The sequence below is a fragment of the Mizuhopecten yessoensis genome, unplaced genomic scaffold (genome assembly GCF_002113885.1).
Source record: "Mizuhopecten yessoensis strain PY_sf001 unplaced genomic scaffold, ASM211388v2 scaffold716199, whole genome shotgun sequence".
NCBI lineage: Eukaryota > Metazoa > Mollusca > Bivalvia > Pectinida > Pectinidae > Mizuhopecten > Mizuhopecten yessoensis.
The window spans coordinates 30,788-37,956 of record NW_018479997.1 but is presented as its reverse complement, the minus strand read 5'-3'; the positions used below and the strand labels follow the sequence as shown (position 1 = coordinate 37,956).

Sequence of the window (7,169 nt, the reverse complement as noted above, 5' to 3'; positions counted from 1 at the left end):
AGACGATAATGGTGAGTCATTCCTGACATAGATATATTGAATAGATGAATAGACCTAAGTAACGGGACACGACACATGAATATGGAAAGTAAAACCCCTCTTTATCTCGAGTATCCCCAAGCACCATCTACTGGATATCCTCTTATCCTCGCAAAAACCGTGGAATCCTCTGGTCCTACCACTAAAGCTAATACCAAAGCATCGAACCCAAGCATCCTTAGCCTATTCTAGGTTATTCTAGGTTACCGGCGTCCTTAAAAGACCTTAACTGTTAATGACATTTAACTGGACGTTAAACCCTGTGGAATCAAACCCATGCTACCGCCAGAACGTTAAACCGGAAGAGCCCACCGAGCATAGCTTGGCCCTACCGCCAGGCCAAATCATCTGTATCAAGCCAACATATTTCAATATAATGTCAAATAATGTATTGTCAGTATGAAATAACTGGTTACAAGAAAGACAATTTGGATATATTTTGACGAAATCAAATGACGGCTACCTTTATAAAATATATACCTCAGACAGCGATTGGTTTGGTTTGCTTGTGTTTTACGACCTATTAACAGGTTTGGCCATTTAAGGAGATCCCGGAGAAAAAACACCGACTTACGGTAAGTACCTGACGACTGCCCCACGTAGGTATCGAACCCACGTACCAGTCGTGACGGGTTAGAACGATTTAACAGATGATATTTCAAAACTATCGCATCTTTTGTACTATGAAATAAGGTAAAAGGGATGTAACTCCGCTGTAACTACACATGTATGAACCCCCTGTTTGCTTCAGCAGTAATTCAAACCAATTTGGATTTCTACCTGTGTGGCACTTAGCCTCAACAATGGGTCCTAGAAAGACGAAACAGCTGAATGTTGCTGTGTTATTCAGTTTTGAAATTCTGTATCGATTACCTAATTGTATAGGTGCAGTCATCTGTTCCCTACGTTCAGTTCACATTATATAGTACTGAACTTTAAAGTTACGCTAAATGTTTTGTCGAAAAGTAAAAGTCTTCACTGTTTACTATCTCATGTAAACTTCATATTGAAATGTCATATTGAGTACTGGGCCGACGAGTTGTTCATAAGAGGACTAGCTTAAAACCTGTTTAACGACATTTTCAACCTTTAATAATTTGTGCGACATCCAAGTTAAAAACTCTTTATCTTGCATGTAATACTAATAACTATCTGGAAAATGTTTGACTCGATTAATGGTTTTGTCACTGATTAAGCTAATCCCCTTTAAAACGACTGGACTCTGGTATTTTCTAGAGTTAAATGTATTTAATGAAACCTAACATTTGATGTCAACATAGGTATTTGACTGTTGGTTTGCTAATTGTTATGAGATAAAATAAAAAATATACAACATTTGATATAGCGCCCTATCTAGCTAACAGCAGCCACTCTAAAGCGCTTTACAGTACATAGAAATACAATTTTTATACGGTCAATACAATAAGCATATATATATTAATCAATACAACATTGAGGAATTCGCAGGGGCTGCCTTATAAGGCGCTAACTTCTAGTCCTATGCCACCTGGCTAATATCTCCCTATGTGTGTATGCCTGTGTGTGTGCTGGAGATGTATTGTGTTCTGTTTGTAGTATGACCGTGCTTCCAACGGTATCATTTATAGTGACACCTCACTTGAATGCTACAGCACAGATCATTTTATACTCCACCTGGGTTGTTGGGGTTGTGTGGGCAGGAGAAAAACACTTTCTCTAATATCCCATGCGTACGGCGACTTCGGGGATCGAACCCCGGCCGCCTGCTTGGAAGGCCGGAGTGTTAACCACTCGACCAATCCGCCCATGCTTAAAGATCAATTCTAGTTCAATGCCGTTTCGAATTTTACGTGATCATCCCATTTTAATTCAATCATCAGAGAATATAAAGTTGTTGTTTTTTTAAAGTGTTTCAACTTGTGATAATCTGGTGGAAAAAACATAATTCCTGCTTTAATATGAATTTCAAACAGCATCAATAAACAATGATAAATACACCATAGAGTCAACAAAGACTAAACCTGAACTCAATGTCAAACGTTTCAAAATGAAAGTACAACATCAACAACACAGTAAACATGAAGGACCGACACATAGTAACGGGTACCAGAAGATTAGCTGATGACGAGTGTCTGCCGCTCCTCATGTGAAACCAGTGTTTTGTCTCCGGTCAAATCTGATCTTAGACACAGTCCTTGATCATGCAAGATCTTCCAGTCTAGTAGATGAAGTTGAAAATCAAAGCCTGTTAACGACCCTTAATATACAAGAACATGGGTAGAAAACACTTGCGCAATTCAGCACATCTATCAAACGTCCTGATGCAATGTACTTTGAGCACTGGAGTAGCGAATCTATTGTTATATGTAAACTCCTGATTATAAGACGGGTTCTGTGAAAGCGAATCAACTATGGCATGTGAACTCCGGATTCTTATAACTAGTTCTTAAATAGTGAATCACTTGTGATATATATACTTATACTGTATAATTGAAAATATTCGCGGTAACCAAAGATAGCACGAAATCAAATACCCAGCGAATATTACAGCTCTGAAACATAATATCCGTTAAAGATAATGTTATGCACAGACAAAAAATCCTGTTTATTCCTTTACTGCTTAACATTGAAAATGAAAGAGAAATTCCAATTCGTATTGAAAATTAATAAAATAACACTTTGATATTAAAAAAAAAGAAAAGAAAAGTAAAATAAATGCCACCATTCGAATACAACAATAACAAAAGCACAACCTTTTTGCTTTGTACCATGTTTGGCGTAATTTAATCCCAGCGTTCTTATTCTGATGGGAACAGCCTCGAAATATTAGCCTTACAAAATCTAACAACTATCGAACACTTGGAGCAGGATCTGGCATAGTGAACAAGTTATGATATATAAATAATTGGTAAGCTCAGGAATAATGATATCAACTGTCATATATATGAACGTCTGATAGTGTACAGTAGTTTAATTTCGCGAGGCTAATATTTCAATGTTGTTCCGATCAGAACTAGTTCGCGGGAGTTTAAATTGGGCAAACATATGCGTGTTTCTTTTGTGTCTGTAAATAAATATTCAGGGAAACTTGTTATAGATATTTGCAGAGTATTTAATTTTGTGATATAATTGACGCCTGTGAATAGCGTGAAAAGCAATCCACCGCGTATATAGTGAAAATAAATTCCCCGCAAATATTACTTACTATACAGTAAACAAACTTAGAAACTCTGAAGAAGCGAATCAGCTGTGACATGAAAACTCATTATACTCATTAAAAATCAACTTGATAAGTAAAATGATTGTGACATATAAACTCCTGGTACTTTGAACAGGCTCTGGAATAGCTACCTAAGTTTTACAAATATATTTTCGATACTTAAACAGGCTCTGGAATAGCTACCTAAGTTTTACAAATATATTTTCAATACTTAAACAGGCTCTGGAATAGCTACCTAAGTTTTACAAATACAGTTTCAATACTTAAACAGGCTCTGGAATAGTAAAACAGTCAGGCCGACTCTGAAGAATCCTATAAATTTCTACCTAGAACGCTTGAGTTGGGAATCAACGAAACACATGCTTTGTTAATAATACTTAGAACACATGAACTTTTAATCAACTGCAACATGTCAGCTCTTAATGCTTAAGATATGTACAATCCTAATACTAAGAACACAGAAGTATTGAATAAATATTGAATAAAGACTCAGCAGAAGCGAATATATTGTGACAAATAATCACAGGCTCTGAAGATTCGAATCAACGAACGCCAGTAAAGTCCTGTAACTTTGAACACAGCATTAAAGAATCAAGTTCAATATAAACACTTCCGATTCTAACAACAGTCTCTGCAGCAGCGAATCACCCATCGCGACATGTTACGTCTATAGCAAGGAAGATGATGTGTTACTACGAGGAAAAGAAAGCTAAAAGGTGGAATTCAAAGTACAGTTGTGGGATCGCACAATGTTTCACGATGTGTAGTGTGCGTGCGTTGTGCGAATGATGAAAATCAGGACGATTATTGCTTGCCAACATTTGTGCGGACTATGGACGAACGTTGTGTGTTGACAATCGTATTTGGTGTAAATTGAGTACTGCTTAACAATACACACGGCGTTGTGTAAAAACATAGACTTGATTTTGAAGCATATTTCTATATTATAGCTACATATATAAGCTGCTCTTTCCAATTTTCTTTAATGTATAAATTGTGTTTTCGGACATTTTTAAACGGCCCAATTCGACGCATGTAAAATAACACATGTAGACACGGTCACGTATCCAGGTAAACATAGCCACTTTGTATCGCGAAAAATGTAAGAAAATGTGTCAAATCTCTAGAATAAAGGCATATATTTCCACTGAATAATCCACAACTGAGCACAAACCAACAAGGCTGAAGTTGGAAAAAAGCACACAAAGCAAGTGAGATTTTACCTGTACTGCAGGTTCTCACTCAGGTAATCTGGCTTGACTTATATAAATAGCCTTGTTAGCTTTATGAATTATTGTAAAATATCCAATAATAAAAGATGCCATCATTCTTGAGATTTGAAGCATTTTCTGTCATTTTTCTCGATAATGATAAATACATAAATTATAATATTCAATACAATATTGCGCCACTCAAATTCTGCATTCAAAAGTTACTTTTCAGACAAAATCATCAATATGTTCGACAAATAATGTCTGCCAAAGTCATTATTGACATTATTCTTGACATGGGTATACCAAGCAACTTCCATATTATTTTCATTTTAAGGGAAAGTTATGATCCCATCACATACTTTATACACAATCGTGAGCCTGTACGAAATACATTAACACAGACATGCTTAATATCTGGAAGGATAAATGTTACGCAATAAAAATTTTGTTCTGTGGTAGAAATTGAGGTGTAATAACACGATTCAATTTTGACTATAAAAAAGCCAGACGTCTTCTACAACAGCCCTACTATGAGTCTACACTGTAAACTGTAAAAATGAATCACAAGTATCTGGGCCTGATCTGCTATCGTACTGAACGGACAGTTACGGTGTATACATGTGTATAGCAGGGTTAATATATAGAACGACCTGATATTTATGTGTGTACTTTCTGTGTCCTGACTCTTACAGCACTTCGCTGACTGTAGTTTACGTTTACAATGGAGCTGGACTGGTTGTTGAGTTTTGATGGAGTGACAGTGGCCATTGTTGCTGTGCTGTTAGTCTTATTGGTAAGCTGGTCTTATCGATGGCCGAGCAACATCCCACCAAGCCCACCGAGCTACCCTTTCGTTGGACACATACCTCTGATTTTGAAAGGTAATCTCCCGAAAACGTACAAAGGTCTTCGTGCACAATATGGCGACGTGTTCTGCCTCAAGCTAGGAATGAGGCTTTCTGTAATCATCAATGGTCCGGATGCGATAAGGGAAGCATTTATAAAACAGGCTGATGTGTTCTCAGATCGACCCGATAACTTCATTGGATCTGTACTTTTGAAGAAAAAAGGGATACTTGCAACCTCCGGTGAGCAATGGAAACGAACAAGGACGCTTGCAATGTCAACACTACGTGATTTCGGATTTGGAAAGAAATCGTTAGAAAGCCGTGTATTGGAAGAAGTGGAGGACTTTCTCGGTGTGATCGAAGACCAAAACGGTAAACCCTGCAATGCTAAAAACATCATTCAGATCAGCATTTCTAACATAATTTGCAGTATCGTATTCGGGGAAAGGTTCGAATACAACGACAAGAAGTTTAAGAATCTCATGTTCCTTATGAATGAACTGTTTCGCTTGAACACAGCTGGAGGAGTTGCAAATGTTATGCCATGGGTACGTCACCTACCAGGTGACGTCTTCCAAGTGAAAGAAATCATCAATAATTTTCAAACTCTTCTGAACTTCATCCAAGAAGAAATTGACGAGCATAAGCGAACGTTCGACGAAGACAATATAAGAGATTTCATTGATGCCTTTCTCAGACAAAAAACCAAACACCACTCAGATGATCCAGTGTTTGAGGATTTTAATGTCAAAGCATCCGTTCTGAATTTGTTTGTTGCTGGGACTGAAACCACCTCCACTACGACGCGGTGGGCTATCTTGTTTCTCCTTCATCACAAAGACGTCCAAGACAAACTGCGGCAGGAAATATTCACTGTGGTAGGATCGGCCAGATTTCCGTCCCTCAACGACAAACCTAACATGCCTTATTTCCAAGCATTCATCACAGAGGTTCTCCGCAAGGGGAATATTGCACCATTGGGGGTTCCTCATGGAGCGGGATGCGACATAAAGTTCAGGGGAATGACAATTCCAAAGGGCTCACTCATCACGGCTAACCTTGGTTCAGTTTTAAACGATCCTGACACTTTCCGTGACCCTGAAAAATTTAATCCGGATCGATATCTAGGAGAGGATGGTCAGCTTACGGGATTGGAAAAGTCGGTAATGGCATTTTCTTTGGGAAGACGTGTTTGTCTTGGTGAGTCTTTGGCTAGACTTGAACTCTTTCTGATTCTGACGTCGTTAGTGCAGAGGTTTGAACTTGTACCTACAGACCAAGACGATCTTCCAACATTACTACCACGTCCTGGAGGGTCAAACGCTCCGTGCGAGTTTGAATTTCGTGCTGTTAAATCAAACTAGTATTTTTTGAGCGAACAATGGCGATGATTATAATTCTTTTTAGTATATGTTTATTAGATGTTGTGTGGGTTACAGTAGAAATCAAGGTAAACCAATTAGAAGCTACTTGTTTATGTAATAGTAGAATTTTTTATATTATCAAAAAATATTTGATAAATTAATGTATAACATAAATGTTTGATATATATTATAGAGATGTTTGATATATAATAACATATTTTTATGTATATTATACAATTTTTTTATATCTATAACACGAATGTATTGACTGCCATTTTATTGAGAAACCGACATTTCTGCAACTCACATTTCAGCATGAGCTTTCAATAATCTTTTGTAGTTTTTGCTTAAACGTGGAAGATTGTGTTAATTTCAACCTTATTTCTGTAGTTCAATTCCATTATTGCTTTTATCTTTTGGCTAGATGTAATATAGTATTAAATCTGTAAAATGAAGACTAACATATACATGTAGATGATATCTCTACGCAAACAACAATCAATGA

The 7,169-nt window shown here is 37.1% G+C and overlaps 1 pseudogene; it reads left to right on the top strand.

The window, feature by feature from the left end:
* The first annotated feature begins 5,005 nt into the window (after positions 1-5,005).
* LOC110442059 lies at positions 5,006-6,831 on the top strand (annotated as a pseudogene).
* Positions 6,832-7,169: the final 338 nt, after the last annotated feature.